Source organism: Tyto alba, unplaced genomic scaffold, assembly GCF_018691265.1.
Source record: "Tyto alba isolate M040663 unplaced genomic scaffold, T.alba_DEE_v4.0 Super-Scaffold_32, whole genome shotgun sequence".
In the NCBI taxonomy this organism is placed as follows: domain Eukaryota; kingdom Metazoa; phylum Chordata; class Aves; order Strigiformes; family Tytonidae; genus Tyto; species Tyto alba.
The window spans coordinates 7,475,087-7,492,706 of NW_024881307.1; the positions used below are offsets into that span (position 1 = coordinate 7,475,087).

A 17,620-nucleotide genomic window follows, 5' to 3' on the forward strand; every position below is an offset into this window, starting at 1 on the left:
AGAATTCTGGCAGATGATGGTCTCAGCTGGCTGAAGATCAGAAATGGATAGATGTTAAACCCAGCTTGAAAAGAAGAGCAAGAACTGAGGCAGAAATTAAGTTCAAAAGCCTGTGCTGTGTTATTTAATGTATGTGCGTGAGGGCATTTCTCCCAAGCATTGTAGTTTCTTCTGTAGTATGCTTCTGCAAAAAGTAGGTCCTGAAGGGCTTGGTGCTTCTTTGCCAGTTTGGTGTGTCTCAGAGGTGGAGAGGTATTCCATCAGGCCATCCTTGAGTTTTTGCTTTATTTTTTATTTTGTCATTATGTTTAAGAGTGTTTATAATTAGCACAGTGCTAGACAGAAAAGTGTTTTTCAGGAGTTTGACTCATGCACATCTTCTCCTGTTTTCTTCTCATTTTACAAAACCAACATTCAGTGATAGTTCCTGGATAGAGGATGGTTCAAAAAATACCTGCAAAAGGCAGCAAAATCACTACAGCCTGTGAATAAGCTGAAACCACTTGAAGTTGCTACAAAAAAAATGAACTCAGAGAAAGGGCTGCACAGCCAGGATAGTCGCAATGGGCTGGGACTGAGCTGCTGATGTGTAGATGTTCACAGTACAGACATCTCCACCTGAGCTAGTTGTCCAGACTCCCGTTATTTTCAGTTGCGAGAGGCAGTTATTTTTAAGATACATTTCGTCTAATCTGAAAGCATCTAAATTAGGCCAAAACATTCCTCAGAGTGTATTTTTTTCTGTTGGCTATAGAGAGAATCTTGTTAAGCAGCTTAGGTGCAGATCTGTTAGGGTGGGATGATTCATACTGAAGAAGGGTTTGGATTTGTTGAGAAGGTCTCCATGTCCTTTCTGATGAAAAACAAGGTATCTTTTGTCTCAACCATGTTGTAAGATCAGCTGGGCTGACCTCCTCACATTCTTAATGGTTCTACAGTTAGGTGTTTAAAAAGGTGATAAGTCTGTTACTTTGACTGCACAATATCCAAAGGAAAGAAAATACACCTTACTAAAATGACAGTCTGCTAAGGAGAAATGCTGGCATCTAAACCCTGGGGAATGAAAAAGGCTGTCAAATGTCATGCTTGAAAGATTTTAATAGGGGTGAGAAAGAGAAACTGCTGCAGTGTTGCCCCATAAATTTTGTTGTTCTCACATAGGTGGAACTTGTCTGTATTGCTAGACATATGATGGGCGACACTTGGTGCAAGGCAAGAGTAGGCAAGGGAACTATTCGATAGACCTTTTTCTTCCACACGTCATGCACACTAGATATCACCAATATCTTCCTCTTTTGCTCACATTAAGCAATTTGCCCAGTGCTTGCCTTTGAGCACTGCTTGTGATCCCCTGGAAAATGAAGCCAGAAGAAAGGAAGGTTCTTCTAACACCAGCAAATTTCCCCATGTCATCTAAAGTGCGTGATGTTTACAGGCTGATGAAACAGAAAAGCAGTGCTGAAGAGGAAATTAAAATGGGAATCAGTCAGGAATGGAGTATAATGTTATGTTTAGCTTTGCTAGGCATGGAAAAATATTTATGTCAAGCCTCAGGGACATAGCAGGGGGGCATGTAATTAACCAGCATCAGCAGTGAAGGCCACTGTTTTCATGCCTTTCTGACCCCAGGGACCAGCTGCAGCAACTGAGGAGGCAGGAGCTGGAAACACTGCCTATGGCTGGTTTGAGACTGACACTGTTAGCTTAAAGCAGAACAAACGTCACTGGCCAGGATTTCTTGAGGACTTTCTGTGTGTAGCCACAAGGCTAGAAGGATACTAGTTTGAAACCAGAGTGATTAGTCTGGTGGTAAATGTTCATGTAAGTCAGACCTTTGGATAAATTTCTCTTTGATTTCTAAGGTCCTTAGGCGTGTGGATATGTTTGGGCTTGAAGGTTGACCTCCTGAGAAGTGACAAAACATAATGTGATAGTTCATGACAGGAGGGAGAAGAGGAAACAGAGAGAGGTGGTAGGAGAGCCATGTGAGAAGAGACTGCAGTATTGTCAGAATGGGAAAACAACGCCAGCTCCCATACTGAATGGGGAACAACTATCAGGACCAGAGAAAAACAAACAAACAAGCAAGCCACCAAACCACCAAAAAAAGTTATAAATAAATTCTCCATCTGAATTTCAAGTAAACCCTGAGGATTTCATTGAATTCCCACCTGGAATAGCTAATGCCAGGGAAGCACTAACTGTGACTGAGAACTTGGATATCAGTTTGCTTTAGGAAGGGAATGCTGCTATCCTAACAAATGATACAGAGCACAGGGACTGCAGCTTGCTGGAAGATAACTTGTGTAGGCTGGAGAGGGTAGGACATCCATGAAACTGGAGGCACTACTCCCCTGCTTCTGGGGGATGGAGGGGTCTGTGCTCTCAGGGGTTATGTGGCATTCCTGTAGCATGCTTTAATGACCATACATCACAGTTCCTCAGCTGAAAAAGCAGATAGCAGCACTTCTTTCCACCCAGTCTTGCTTGATTTTCCTAATTGCATGCTATGTTCTTCTAGGAGCAGAGACTGTCCCTTATTATGTAAATGCACAGCACCCAGCACAGTTTGAATTTTCTGTGGTAACAGAACAGACTTTTTGGTCTGTACATATCTAAGGAAATGTCACCTTCCCTGATTTCTTTTAAAATTTCCCAAACGATGCTTGGGTGCTAACATATTATGCAGTTCCTGAGTCATGCCAGAAAACAAACAAAAAAAGGGAGAGCGGAAGAAACCAGTGAAGAAAAAACAAAGACAATTCCTGGGGATATTGTAGCTGTTTTTCTATGGGTCATTTGGACCATCCTATAAAATTATTCAGAGAATTAAATCCTCAGCATCAAATTCATCAATACCTTTTTTTTTAAAAAAAAAAAAAGAAAAAAAAAAACACAAAACAACAAAACATTAGAAGAGATAGCCTTATTTCTATAAAATATTTTTATTTCCGTTCTGAGATCCTTCCTGCCCTCTCCATTCTATAGCATTTTTTTCTGTAACGTGGAAGCTAGGCAAATGAAGAATTTTTCTTTACTCAGTACAGCTCCCTGCATCAAGCATTTAGCACAGAGCGTGCAGTGTTTTCCCAAGACCTTCCCACACCCCAGGACAGGTAGTCTGGAGCAGTGATTCTTTTATTTGTATGAGGCTATATTTCCGTTTGCTGTCTGAGTGCACAGCACAGTGCAGCCTGGCCCCAGTATTGCTATAGAAACAAGAAGGTGGCAAGAGATGTACAGGAATCTCTGTATCTGAAAATAGATCCTACCAACCCAGTGTGCTGGAGCCTTGAACAGCCTGACCTTTCCACTGGAGCCTCCTGTGCTTTGTAGCAGAGACACAATTAGCACTCATTTAGCCCCACTAAAACTCACTTCTGCAGCCAGGCATTGTGCTGCCAGCTGGATTCATGAGATGGCTGCTTGGAGGGGTGGTAAATGAGGAGAGAGTGCTGGACCATACCCCAAGAGATACTATCCTCCCTCCTGCTTGCTGAGCACTTCTGATCTCAACCTAGGCATAGCAAAGATATGTCTCAGCCAGAGGATATCAGTGGACAGAAAAAAGGGGCCAATCCCAAACATGAGCTGGTCAGCACCCCTCCCCAGTAACAGGATGGGAGCAATCCCACATCCTCTTAAACTGCCTGGATATGCCTGTGTATCTGCATACATTGGACTGGTAACACTGCAGACCTCGGAACAGAGTTGGCCCTTCTCAGGTCTCTAGGCTTCTTGACTGAATGAAGCTGGGCTCACATTGCTGCCCATCAGTATGGCATCAGGTGCCACCCAAATGTAATAGCAGCATCCCTGCTGGGTGCCCTGTAGCCAAAAGGAACGAGGTCCATCATTGAAATCTCTGGGGAAACAGCCCTTCCAAGGAAGTCTGTGACTCATAGGTATTGGCAGGATTCAAATCTCCCAGGCTTTGGATTGTGGATCTCTGGGAATTTCAGCACTGTACCACTGGTAAAAATGCCTTTGTATTTCTGAGGCATATGTCAAACAACTATGGGATCTGAGAGAGCCCTGTGCTAGTTGCTATTCCTAGGACAGCCTGAGTCATGGAACCTGTGAGACAGAGCCACATCATGTGTCCCCCCAGGGGCTTTCCTTTGGTCTAAAATGAGGATGACAAGCTCAGGCTCCCTAAGAAGAGAGATTCGCAGAACTTCAGTGTTGACTCTCGTCCACTCACCAGCTGCTGCCTTCTATGATGGGCCGGACTGGCACCACAAGAGTCTGCCCTTTTTCTCCCACACTGGAGAAACACCACCCTAAAATGCACTCTCCAGCCCTATATTCTCCTTTCTGTCACCTCAAAGACTCCTCTCAGTGCTGTCATGGCTCTTCTCAAAGTCTTCCATCTTCCCCCAGAGAGTACTGCCTTTGCAGTAGCTGCCCTCATTGCCCCTCCATGCCCATAGCACCTCTGGTGTCCCCTGGCACAGCCCAGTGCTGCTCTGAAACCTGCTTCCCTGCATAGCCCGGGCCAGTGTGAGGCAACAGCAGTAGCAGCATGGACAGTCGAGGTTTAAATGTCTCCCTTTAGAGAAGATTTGGAGAAATTATTTATAAACAACCACCAGAGTTAAGTCTGATATCCCATAAAGCTGGTTTTTCTTCTCCTCCAGCTTTCAGAATCAGATGGATTTCTTCATCCATCAGCTAAAAGAGAGGAACATCCATGCCTGCTTCCAGTGTAATTTCTTCAGTGCCCAGTAATGTCAGGTCTCACAGGACTGCTTTCCCTTCCATGCCTTGGAAAGGAAGGGTAGGCAGGCACCAACACGGAGAAGGACAGACAGTGTGTTTACAGAAACCTTGCTGATTGAAGGAGGCAGGTTGAACATTTCATTAAACGATGACCATATCTGTTTTGGAATCATCTTGCCTCTTTTAAATTATTCAATTTTTCTCAATGACAAGTCAATCCCTCTTCGGGCTGTAGGGATGCTTTTTTTTTTTCTTCACTGAAAGAAATGGAAAATTGGTGCAAGGGTGTTTTTCTAAGAAAATAGTTAATTTAAAAGCTTCTCAGTGATGGAGACAAAAAATACTTTCCCTCTCTTGCCCGGTTCCCATTGCAATAATCTGCAAATGGACAATGTTCAGGGAGTCACAGCAAATAGACACAGCAATCACAGCATTAATCAGTAACTGACAGTAAAAACAGGCCAGTGTTTATGACAGGCTTTATTCTGTGGGAATAAAGCTTTGACTTATCTCCTGAAAATCCTCACTGCCAAATTCTGCCCTGTGTATTGTGAATGCTACCTTCTTTCTAAGCCAAATACTCACTGGACTTGTTAGAGCAAGTGGATGAGAGCTAATGAGGCTCTGCTGATTTATTGAAACCAGCTTGCTTGTTTTTTCTCTAAGGCTGCTATAAACAAGGGGTAAATGCACTGACGTCACTTGTGTGAGGCTGTTGTAAAGTCAGGCAAAAGAGTGGCAAGCACACACTGTTTAATCAGATGCTCTGACTGCAGATCTGCTTGGCATCCCCTGTTTATTTTGCTTGTCTCAAAATAGGAATTGCCAGCACTTTGCTAAATGCCATGGAAATTCCTCTTCTTCCAGTGCTGGGGCTCTAAAATGTCTTCAAGCTTCCTCTGTTACACTGCCTGTGAAACATCTCCTGAAATGCTCCTGGGAAAAGTGCATCAGTGAGCTCTCCCCCTTCTCCGGCTAGAGGGACTAGTGTGCTAGAGGGACTAGTGTGCTAGAGGGACAGTTTCTCTTCTTTCTCTTTGCAGTGCAGATTTCCCAGGCTGCTGCCTGGAGCTCTGTGCCTCTTTGCACTGCTGCTGCTTTGCCCAAGGTCTATAAGCACTTCCAGTTGGACCAGGGCCTGAATCCACTGCTTTGCAGTCCCTGTCTTTAGACTTCCAGCCAGAACTTTAAGGAAGTAAAAATGGGGTTTGCAGCTACAGCTATTTGAAGTGCCTCCAAGTTGGCTGGCTGGTTGCTTGTATAATTTATATTGCACGTGCAGTAGTCCTCCTGGGAATCTTACGACCTTAAGTCCCTGATAGAGCCATTCTGACACATGCTCTGCGTAGGTGTTTTCTTTCACCACTTAATCTGCAAATTGTTGATCTCTTGTTCATATTTCAGACAAAGTGTGATATAGTTGGAACTAGACAGACAGGGTCATCTTGGTGACTCAGTACAGCAGAAACAGAAATGCATTATAAATTCCCTACTGCTTGGTACTGCAGCCATCTTTACACTGTGCATGTTTGGTACATTGCACAACAGGAATCCATCTCTGTTTCCAGCTTTCAAGGTCTTTGGTAATATAAATAAATCATCTCATAAAGTAGAAAAAAGGACAGAGGAAGAGAAAGAGTTTTCCTATAATGAAGATTCCAGTGGAATACTTCATCTTGAAACCTGCTCACTGCCAGTCTGTTGTGACCATCACAGAATTTCAATGGAAAATCAAATGATTTCTATTGGATCAGCCTGTCTGTCATTAAAAAGTGGCATTAACAAGCTAGAATTCCAAATTAGTTGTTTAAAGAGCCTTACAATGCACTTTGATTGGAAGCAATTCACAGGTGGTAACAGCTTGTTTTATATGTCTCTGAAGTGCCATGTACCTTCCTGGTGGCATATAAATAATAAATAATAATAAATATGTATATGCAGAGATAGAGAGAGCCTTAATCACAAAACACATATGCGTATTTGCAGTACAATACAGGGGGTCCATTCTTCAAACTCTGCTCCAAAACAGCAGCATTAAAAGTGAGCATCAGGGGGTTTATAGCCATTTTTCCTCTTCAGTTTTTTAAAAGTGACTTGTCTCCCATCTCCTTTCCATCTGAGCCAAGACCTGCTTCTGGTGGCTCCTGATGTGACACCCTTCCAATTACAAAACAACAAGCAAGCATTGCATCTCTTGTGTCTATGGCCACTCAAATAGTTGTAAAGAGTCCTTTATAATAAATATAACACCAGTATCTGCCCTACCTGGGTCATAACCCTATAGCACAGCATAAGCTTTCATCAAACTTTCAACCCTAAAGCTTTTAACTCTGCAAATGCCCAGGTTATGCCATTCTGGGCAAAAAGAGGAAGCACAGCTGCCTGTGGTGATAGTTTGCTATGCCCTGTATACCATCCACAAGAGAGATGAAGCAGCCCCAGTCTTGAGAAAGGGGTGGTTGTCCACTTTCTTTCTTTTCTTCATACATTTTCTTCCTCTCAAGGCTGCCACTACCTCTTGTTCCAACATTATTGTCCCTGAGACCAAACTGCATTGTCAGTAAGATTTGTTTTAATAAGCGATACATTGTGTGCAACCTAATTTTTGTGCTTTCCAAATAATGGAGATTGGAACTTAACAAAAAACAAGTTTTCAATGCCTCATACATTCATTCTTCATAGGAATTAGGCTCTTATTTAAATGGGGTTTTATTTGCTGATTACAAATAGTGCATTCATGCATTGAAAGAAGTTATGCCTTGATTCTCAGCAGGCTTGAATTAACACGGGTTCCCCGACTTGAGAGCTGTACTGATTTACCCCTGCTGCAAATATGACCTTTTTTTCCCCCATGCAACTCTGCCTTTCTCTAAGCTGATTCCAGATTACGACTCTAACCAAAGATAAAGAAGTTGATATAGCTCATAATTAACTCTACAGAAAGTGAGTGAATCATTTTTGACTTCCAAATGTACTTTAATTTCCTTGGTTTGATGACAAGCTCATAAAGGCTCCTCCTGACTGAAACTGGAACCTTAGCAAGAAAAATCAAGCACACCGTACTCCAACCGTGGCACGGGAATGAGAAGGTAGACATGCTATTGTCCAGGTTTGTTCTGGGACAGTTGAACAAGAACCCAGCCATGATCCTTGACACCACAGTACATTTCATATAAATCATTGCAGGCTCCTCCCCTTTTCCCAAAGATACCTTGTTATCACCAGTTCTACTACTAAACCTGCCCTATTTACAGGGGTGATGTTAGGGCACACCCATTTAAGAATTTGTAAAACCCCACATATTCAAGGGTTGCGGAGGTACTTCCTAAGAGAGAGCAAGGTTCACCATGACATCTAGGGCTCTTAATTCCCCTCGACTTTAGTGGCTATAGGCAAGTACAACTGAGAGACAAAATTGTCAAGGACAGACTGTACAGCTCTTCTCGTGCAAAGATATTTCCAGAAACTACAGATGGAAAAAGCAAAAATCAAGAAATGCTACTGAGCAGGCTTTATTTATTTATTTCACAGCAGCAACTGAGTCATAGACTAATTCACAAAAGCCCTTAGATGTGACAGCTTCTTGTTTACCGAACTCATCTGCATTTCTTTTGCCACTCCGTATCAAAGCCAAGTGACCTCTGGGGCTGTTCCACAGCCAGCTGCTCACATCTGCATCGAAATCTGACCCTTTGAAGAAGGGCTCTCTAAGAGGGCTTCCTTAACTTATGAGAGACCTGGTTCCATGTGGTGCTCCTCCTCCTCCTCCCCAGTATGCGAACATTGATGCCCGTATGGAGAAATTTCTAGGGGTAGATTACCTACATTCTTATTTTAAATATTTTTTTGCAAGGGAGCACCTATCATTAAGTGGCTGTCCGTGCTTCACTGACATTAGTATTATTATTTGTCCTTTTGTTTGTTGCTTTAGGTTTCATTTTCCCTCCTCTCTTGGTTTTAAAATGCCCTTTGGTGAATTCAGCTAGCGTTCAACTTCATTTATTCCTACAACTGCAAAACTTATGTTTGAAGCCAGGCAGGAATACTTCCACTTCATGGTCCAGTAACAAGCTCTATCCAAATTACGCTGCCTTGAGAATATTCTTTTTAAGGAAAAATATGCAGCATCTGAATTGGCCAGGTGTTTTAAAGTTTGATTAATTTAAATCTTAGCCTTTTCAGATTTAATCTTCTGCTAAACTCCTATTTTTATTCAGCCCTGTAATGTCACATACTTGAGGGAGATTTCTCATTTCTTAGTAAATATGTAGCAGAATTTGCTCCTTTCACACTTTCCTGACCTATGCTATGATTAAATATCAAAGATTTGGGCATGTGTCTGGGAACAACTTGTATTCCAGGCCTCACCAGTGGTGCTGCTTTATATTTTGGTCTGCATAGATAGTCCACTCTGAATTCAGCCATGCCAGAAATTGGAGCTGCCAACTGCAATTTTTGGCAGGGGCAATCAGGCAACTTTCAGACATATGTTAAATTAAATTTGAAAATTAGCATTATTGGTCCCAATATAAACAGGAAGAGAAAGAACAGGCTTTGCATTTTCTGAGGTAGTAGGAAAACATTCCAACATTTGATTGTTTACCAGAGCAGCAGTCCCAACATCTAACATACTCCAGGTTTTTTAAAGCATTTGTAATAACAGTGGTCCAGATCTGTATCTTGGAGAAGCCAAAGAGAGTCTTTCAGTTGGATTCTATTGAGCCATATCCTTAGCAGGCATAAAGTGGCCCAGCTCCAAAACAATTAGCAGAGCTGCAAGCACTGACACCAATTAAGGATCTGGCCATATGTGGATTTGGATGAATATTTTGATTTTATATTTTCCAGGCATCGTGTAAAACATTGGCTAATTGGCAACATTCGCATTTAAAAGGCAGTTAAAATAGTAAGTGTATTTATATATCCGTGTATAGAAAAATAGATGAAGATTGGGAGGAGAGAGCCTAATGAATGTAATCTTTAGGAATAAAGAAGAGAAAATTCAGTTTTAGGGCAGCAACAGATTCACTTTGCAACCTCCTGTACTTAAATTCCAGCCCATTTCTTTGCAGACCTTGGATTCCTCTGGGGACTTGTTTTTTTCATTTAGAAAAAGTAATACAGTGATCCTTAAAGAAAGGCCCAGTGGCTTTTAAGCCATGTATTTTTTTTATTAACATGAAGGTCCACTCATTTTAGTAAGTTGGTATATTAAGACAACTATAGAACTGTTTTGCTAACTTTTGCACAAAGAACCCAAACAAGGTGTAAGTCACTCAGTGTCAGGAAGAGTGAAACTTCTCTGAGGCACTCACATCTTCTCTCCAATTAAAAACCAAACAAACAAAAACAAAAGTAGGAGAAAAGCAAAAGCATCTTTGTCCTGACTCAAAGAGGAACTGAAGTATTTTGGAAACAGTTTGGGGGGGGAGGGGGTAAAACGGTAAAACCCATGCAACTGCAGCTAGAGAGAAGATTGAAACTACGCGAGAGAAACAACTCCACAGACACCAAGGTCAGTGAAGGAGGATGGGGAGGAGGTGCTCCGGGTGCCAGAGCAAAGAATTCCCTGCAGCCCGTGGTGAGAGGGCAGGCTGACTCCCTGCAGCCCATGAAGGTCCACAGTGGAGCAGTTGCCCACCTGCAGCCCACGGAGGAGCCCATGCTGGAGCAGGTGGATGTGCCTGAAGGAGGCTGTGACCCTGTGGGAAGCCCATGCTGGAGCAGTCTTTTCCTGAAGGACTGCATCCCATGGGAGGGAGCCCACACTGGAGCAGGGAAAGAGTGCAAGGAGCCCTCTCCCTGAGCAGGAAGGAGCAGAAGAGACAACATGTGAACTGAACACAACCCACAACCCCCAGCCCCCTGTGGGGGAGGAGGTAGAGAAAATCAGGAGTGAAGTTGAGCCCAAGAAGAAGGGAGGGGTGGGAGGAAGGTGTTTCAAGATTTAGTTTTATTTCTCATTACTTTTCTCTGATTTGATTGGTAATAAATTAAACTAATTTCCCCAAGTTGAATCTGTTTTGCCCATGATGGTAATTGGTGAGTGATCTCTCTCTGAGCTTATCTCGACCCATGAGACTTTTGTTATATTTTCTGTCCCCTGCTCAGCTGAGGAGGGGAGCAATATAGCAGCTTTGGTAGGCACCTGGTGTCCAGCCAGGGTCAATCCACCACAGATGGGCAAATATTTACTTTAGGTTTGTTTGTATGGAGCCTGATACGAATCCCCACACAAACCCAGCTATTTATCAAGTAAAAAACTATCCTATTATGAGTCCCTACTCCAAAACAAATATTTGATTTTAATATTATGTGTACAGGCACTTGTAAAATAAACAGGTCTGTTTGCATTGGTATCTAGGTTCCTGGAGACAGTAAATCAGTTACACTGTTTTGCTCATTTTTCCCTTTGCAGAGCAAGATCATACAAAACTTTTGGGAAGAGAATAAGGATTCAACCAAGAAGTAAAAATCTTCATTTCAAGGCTGAGAAAGATGTGAAGCTGAGCATTTATGAAGAGGTCCCTGGCTTACATAAGGGATACCGGCAAAGTAGTTACCATTGCTTCTACCATAGGAGACCATGAATTTAACCTGCATTTACCTCAGCTGTCACTGCCATGTGAAGAGTGCTTGTTTCAATAAAATCTCATCTTAAAAGTCTACAGTGCCTTTACCCAAAGAAATAAGCATAGAATAGAGTATTTCAGTTGGAAGGGACCTACAACAAACATCTAGTCCAACTGCCTGACCACCTCAGGACAAAACAAAAGTTAAAGCATGTTATCGAGGGCCTTTTCCAAATGTCTCTTATACATTGACAGGCTGGGGACAGGGATCACCTCTCTAGGAAGCCTGTTTAAATGTTTGAGCACCCTCTCAGTAAAGAAATGCTTCCTAATGTCCAGTCTGAACTTCCTCTGCACCATTTTGAACTGTTCCTATGTGTCATTCTCATCCATCACTGGATCCCGGGGAGAAGAGCTCAGCACCTCCCTCTCCACGTCCCCCCCTCAGGAAGCTGCAGAGAGCTGTGAGGATGGCCCTCAGCCTCCTTTCTTCCAGACAAAGTCCTCAGCCGCTCCTCACAGGACATTCCTTCTAGCCCTGTTGCCAGCTTTGTTGCCCTCCTCTAGGCACATCCGAGGACCTTCGCATCCTTCTAAAATTGTGGGGTCCAGAACTGCACACAATACTCCAGGTGAGGGTATTTGCTGGACACATGTGCTGGACACAGCAGGACAGTGCCCTCTCTTGCCTGACTGCTTATGCCCTGTTTGATGCACCCCAGGATGGGGTTTCCTCTCTCGGCTGCCAGGGCACATGGCTGACTGCTACTGACCCTGCTGCCCACCAGCACTCCCAGACCCCTTTCTGCAGGGCTGCTCCCCAGCCACTCCCCTCCCAATTTACACTTGTGCTCAGCGTTACTCCTTTACATGTAGCACAACACCTCCACCTCGCTTGCCCCGCCTATCCCTCCTCAACAGCCTTCCATCCCAGCACTCCAATCAGGGGACTCATTCCACCAAGGCTCTCCAATACCAGTGGTACCAGAGCTGTGCAAGCTGACCAACACTTCAAGATCACCCTGCTTGTTTCTCACACCACACGTGTTGGTGTACAAGCATTCCCAATATACTCCCGAACCCTCCGTGCTCCCAGGAGCAGCGTAAATGTTCCCACTAGCATTGCCACCCTCACGTGATGCCATGCCAACCCTTGGCTTACTTGCTGCAATCCTGGTGTTATCCCCTTCCCCTGCCGACCCTAGCTTAAAGCTCTCTCGATCAGTCCTGCCAGCTTACGCCCAAAGGCATCTTTTCCCCATCCATCAGACTGCAACATACCTTGTATGTCAAAGGCTCTCCCGCGGTTTAAAACCCCAAGGCTTTGGAAGCACCAGTCCTGGAGCCGGCTATTGATATCCCTTCCGCCTCTCCAAACACCCCACAGCCAGAAACGTGGGCGGCCACCTGCCTGAGGAGGAGCTGTGTCCGTGGGGCTACTCGGGCCCTGCCAGGCGCCGGCCTCTCCGCCCGCGGCCATCAGCCGGGCCGGCTCTTCCCGCCGGCTTCAATCTCCCGCGCTGCCGGGTGCAGGCTCCGCCCCTTGCTGCCTCGCCCAATCAGCGGGCCCGGGGTCAGCTGCGAGGGGAACGCCCCCACGCGTGTCCCCGCGCTGCTCCCGCCTCGGTTGCAATCAAAGCAAATGAAAGACAACCTACAAATGATGGCTCGAGGTCACAATTTCTTCATAAGACTTGCTCTTCACATCCACTTCGTCTCCATTCCACACAGTTGGAGTCCGCAGCAATTGGTTGCTTCCCACTATCTGCATACTATTCTTCCCAATACTGTGGCGATAGTATTTTTCCTCTGCTCGCTTCCCACATATAGCTTGCTGCATGGCTGAGGGAACTACAGATGCTCTGCGATGTGTTATTGTGCATAGTCAGTGCTAAAGCTTTAAAGGTTACATCTAAAATGCGTGTTTCCAAAAAGCCTCTCCAAACAGATGCTTTGAACCAGGCAGCTCTCACGTTGCAAGCTTTGCCTCCATAAATGACCGTGATTCAGGATAATTTTGGTCCTAAGGTCTTCTTCTGAGTCCTTTTACAGCTTCACGAATCTGAAATAGCCCTTTTAAGCTGATGGGTTTGCTCTCGTGCGGATCAGGATCCCAGGGAGAATCTAGCTTGTCATTTTCCTTTCTTCCACAGACTTCACTTGCAGTTTATCATTTGCATCTGTAGCCTACAAGACTCACTGTAGCCTGGACAGATGTTTTAAAAGATATGAAGGGTATGAGAGGAATAATCCAGCTGTGTCCTGCTGGACTTAGTGTCTCCTCTGTGCCATTCCTGCTTCAATCCCTGAGTCCCTCAGGGAAACTAATCAAATTCTGTTTGCTTTGTCCAGACAAATGTTTCTTTCCCAGCAGTTTGAACTGCACTATTAGGAAACCTGTTTAGAGCCTTAATTAAGGTTTTTGCCACTTAAATCAAGTTGAACACCATGCAGAGTCCTGAGTAATAGGACCCAGTTCTCTACTGAACTGGGTCCTATTTTTTTTTTTTTTTTTCTACATAAAGGAAAATAAATTACATTCATGCAACTCTCAGATCTGCTGTGTGTTTTCCAGCAGTGGTCTCCAATGCAAATTCTCAGGGTTTGAGTTCTTGCCGTTTCTATGTCAGGGGACAGAAAAAGGAGAGGGAGTGAGACATATAGCCTGCTGCGTGCTGAGATGCAACACTTGGAAAAGGAAAGTCCTCATTTACATGCCAGAAAGGCTGTAGCAAGTGTGACCTGGTAAAGTCCTCCTTGCTCCCTAAAACTTCCATTCAACCTACAATACTTAACATGCCATCCATTCTCCAAACCCTGCTTTAGATGTTCCTGCTGCAGGCATGTTCTTGCTATCTTCTAGCTGGTACACGAGCTGGTCCTCAGAATATGATCAAGGTCATGCTGCTGTTGCCATGAGGGAGGTGTATTTTTCAGCTGACTTCTTCATAACTTCATTTCTTCTTTTTGTGGCTTGGGAGGAATTATCCTCTTGGCTTTTACCTTTCTGGAAAGCAGCAGGTGTTTTCACTGTCTCTAATTCGTTAGGATAAATTTATTTGTTGCTTCACCTGTAGCAACTGCTTAGTAGTACTCCTGTTTATATTATGGCTGGGACGTGATGATCTCCATCTGGTTTTATTTCCAGATGTCATTCCACTTCCTTATGTAAAGAAGAGCCAGTAAATCTCATTTCATCACAGTGTATTCATAATGATTTCACATCCAAGCCTCTTAAGATTTTTGGCTTTAGTTATTGTGTTTAGATCTCCAAATAAGTAACATTTTTTCCTCTTGCACAAGAATAATGTTGCTTTCAAAGGATGTTAGAGCTCAATAGGATAACTGTAATAGTGCCTAGGAGAACTATTTGGTGAACCAAAGCTAGGCTGTGGATTCCCATCCATGGCCTATCCTGTGCCTTGCACATGAAACCACTCTCTTTCTTCAGTGCGCCTATATTTCTTCAGTGTCATGGTATTGTAACTGAAATATTGCTTCTTCCTATGCTCTAGTAAGCTAGTCTTTTTTTGTGAAGCATTTCCCAGGTTGCCAGTATTCAGCTCATGGGCTGCAGCTGATAGTGACTTTCCATTTTTCCTATTGATTTATTTGCAAACTTCAGTATCTCTTTAGGCCTTCCCTGAACAATGTAATTGGGTCGATGAGAACTAAACTCTCCAAACACCAGCGCCCTAATTAATGTTCAAAATTAAAGTGCTAATTGTGAAATGGTGTGTGATTCATCTGTCTCCACTCAAAAGCCCTTTATCAGTGTGCTTGAGGCATGTTTTTGCTTTATTTTGAGGCTGCAAAGGAGGATTGCATAAACCTAATAAAATACAAAACTATGCCAGGGAGTACCAACACATGCTGTGACGATGCAGACCTCAGTAAGACAAACACTGCAACAGTGTTATGAGCTAGGGGAATGTATAGCTTTCACTGGCTCAGCGGCAGACTGAACAGCACCTCTGCTCCAGCCTTGGCCCATTGAGGCACAGTCGAATAGCATCAGTCCAAGGCGCCTTCAGGTGCTGATGTCTGACACTGGTAGGTAGGCTTTGAAACCGAATACCAAGCAGTGAAGTACTAGCTGCTTGACTGCATGCCTTGGGAATAGTGGGAGAACTACTTTCCTTGCATTCACTGTATGAGAGCAATGCAACTGCTTTCAAGTCTTGGAAACACTAAGGCTAGGGAATTTATGGTCCTTTCTTCTTGTACTGGCTATACTTGAACACTGTTTTTCCCAATGACTCATCAAGAGCTTTGTATCATTTAATGCTTTCAGAGATAAATAATCCATGACATCACCTAACAAAGAAAGCAACTATAAACAAAAATCAATTGTGCTTGGCACCTATTGGGAACCGAAAACCTTTGGTAGCATATATTGAGTTACATTCATCGTTTTAAACCTTTTTTGGCTGATACTTGGTGCCAGAGAATTCCAGAGCATGAAATAATTTCTTCATGTGGTGTGTTAGTCAGGGATATCAGAGACTTCTGCATCAGCAGGACAATATACCGCACTTCCCTGTGAATCATCAAGCCTATTCCCAGCTTTGTGTTGTAACTTGTGTGACCTTGAGGAAATTATTCTGCCTTTCTCAGCTATCCGATCCCTCATCCAGCTATTTTGCCCTTCTGGATGTTTGTGGCAGGGCCTTTTCTTACACTTTACCTATAAATCATCCAGCGCCACAGGACTATCTCTTGTTTAGCTCTAGACCTCTTTTATAGGCTTCTAGAGAATACGAACAATAACATCAAGGTATCGAATATCAGCACAGACACAATAGCAATGAAATCTGCTTGAAAACAGAGACACCTCCTCAGCAAAGCCCTGCTTTGTGAGGTGTTAAATTAGATTAGGCTTTGGAGAATAATGAAGGAAATCCAAAGTATTGTGGATCCTTTCCAGCACCTTACACTGCACTCCCAATATGCTGCTATGTCATCACAAAGGAGCTGATCTTTGGATCATCCTGGCTCAGAATATCCCCTCCCCTATGACAATTTCCAGGAACTCAGAGAGAGGCCTTGCTGCTTACAAATCAGAAATATTTGGTAAGAAATTATGTCCCTAAAGAATAAGGACCATAACCTTGGATCTGAAATAACAGTCCCAGGCTACTGAGAGCCTCTCTGCCCCAGCCCATCACTTCTTCCTTTGAACAAAGCAACAGCCGCTTCCTAGGAGTTTTGGCACAAGCCTGCCTTGTCCTGGCACTGTAGGACTTTGCTTACATTCATTAGTGCTGTATTTCATTTGCATAAGTAATGTCTCAACAAGCATGGCCCTTTATCACTGTGATTCATGGAAATGACACAGTGGATGGTTGTGCTAACTTTGCCTTGAAATTAGGATGATTTATTCATTAGGGGGGTTCACTATGAAGTCATTGCCATTGCTGTTTTGTCGGCATACAATTAGAAACAAGAGTTGTATAAGAGGGGTACAGAGTTGGATGAAAGGCTCCTGAGGTCCTCCCTCATCTGTACGCTTCAAAGTGTGCAAGCAGAGAACAGGAGAAGAGCAAAGCATTGCTCAGGTGCACTGACAAAAATTTCGGGGCACAGAGTAGATCATTATGAATTCTTGTGGCATCTCCTCTAATCTCATTAGTTGTGATGGATACTGATGATGTCCATTTTGTAGTTTCCATTGCTGTTCAGCATTAGTCCATTTAATGTCTACTTTCTGTGAAGTGTTTCCAAGCAATTAGTATTCTCATCTTTTATTGGAGGGGTCATGGGTTACAGTGCATTACTGAGAAGGATGGGCTGGAAGGAGGGCGGGGGGGGGGGGGAGCATCTCTTCTGCAGAAGAGGATAAAGCACAACTCAGCTTGCTACAAAGAAATTAACGTGCTTATGTTCCACCTGCTGAACTCTACAAGGGTGACCTGCAGATTCATACCCTATCTTTTTCAGACTAAGTCCTAGCTCCATCTTCTAGTTTCTCTGAAAGACTGCTGTGGGAGAAAGACATCAAAGCAATATGGTGCAAGAAGCTTACTTCCATGTCTTTAGCTGAAATTCACATTGGGACAGAACTGGGCTTTGAAGATCCAGGTCAGGATGGCAGTGGGATGTGTAACAGAGCCCTAGGTGGTTCCAAAACACATCAAACTGTGTTTAGTAGAGGCACAGCTCAGTGCACTCCCTGAGCTAGCTGTGCTTTGGTCTTCCTGCCCCCAGAAATCATACTGGACATAGAAATGCCCGCTGACCTTCTCTAGTCCCTCTGCTTCTGAAGCAGGCCTTGGGTGGGTTCCCAAAGGCATGATGTTGGTAGAAATCAGCAACATTCTCTGGCT

General features: G+C 43.8%; 1 long non-coding RNA gene across 1 annotated transcript in view; it reads left to right on the forward strand.

Annotated features, from left to right (window-relative positions):
* LOC116964792 overlaps positions 1-11,564 on the forward strand; it is a 52,770-nt gene extending 41,206 nt beyond the window's left edge. Inside the window, exon 3 of the long non-coding RNA XR_004408954.1 lies at positions 11,141-11,564. This is a non-coding gene — a long non-coding RNA (uncharacterized LOC116964792). The remainder of the gene's footprint in view (positions 1-11,140) is intronic.
* Positions 11,565-17,620: the final 6,056 nt, after the last annotated feature.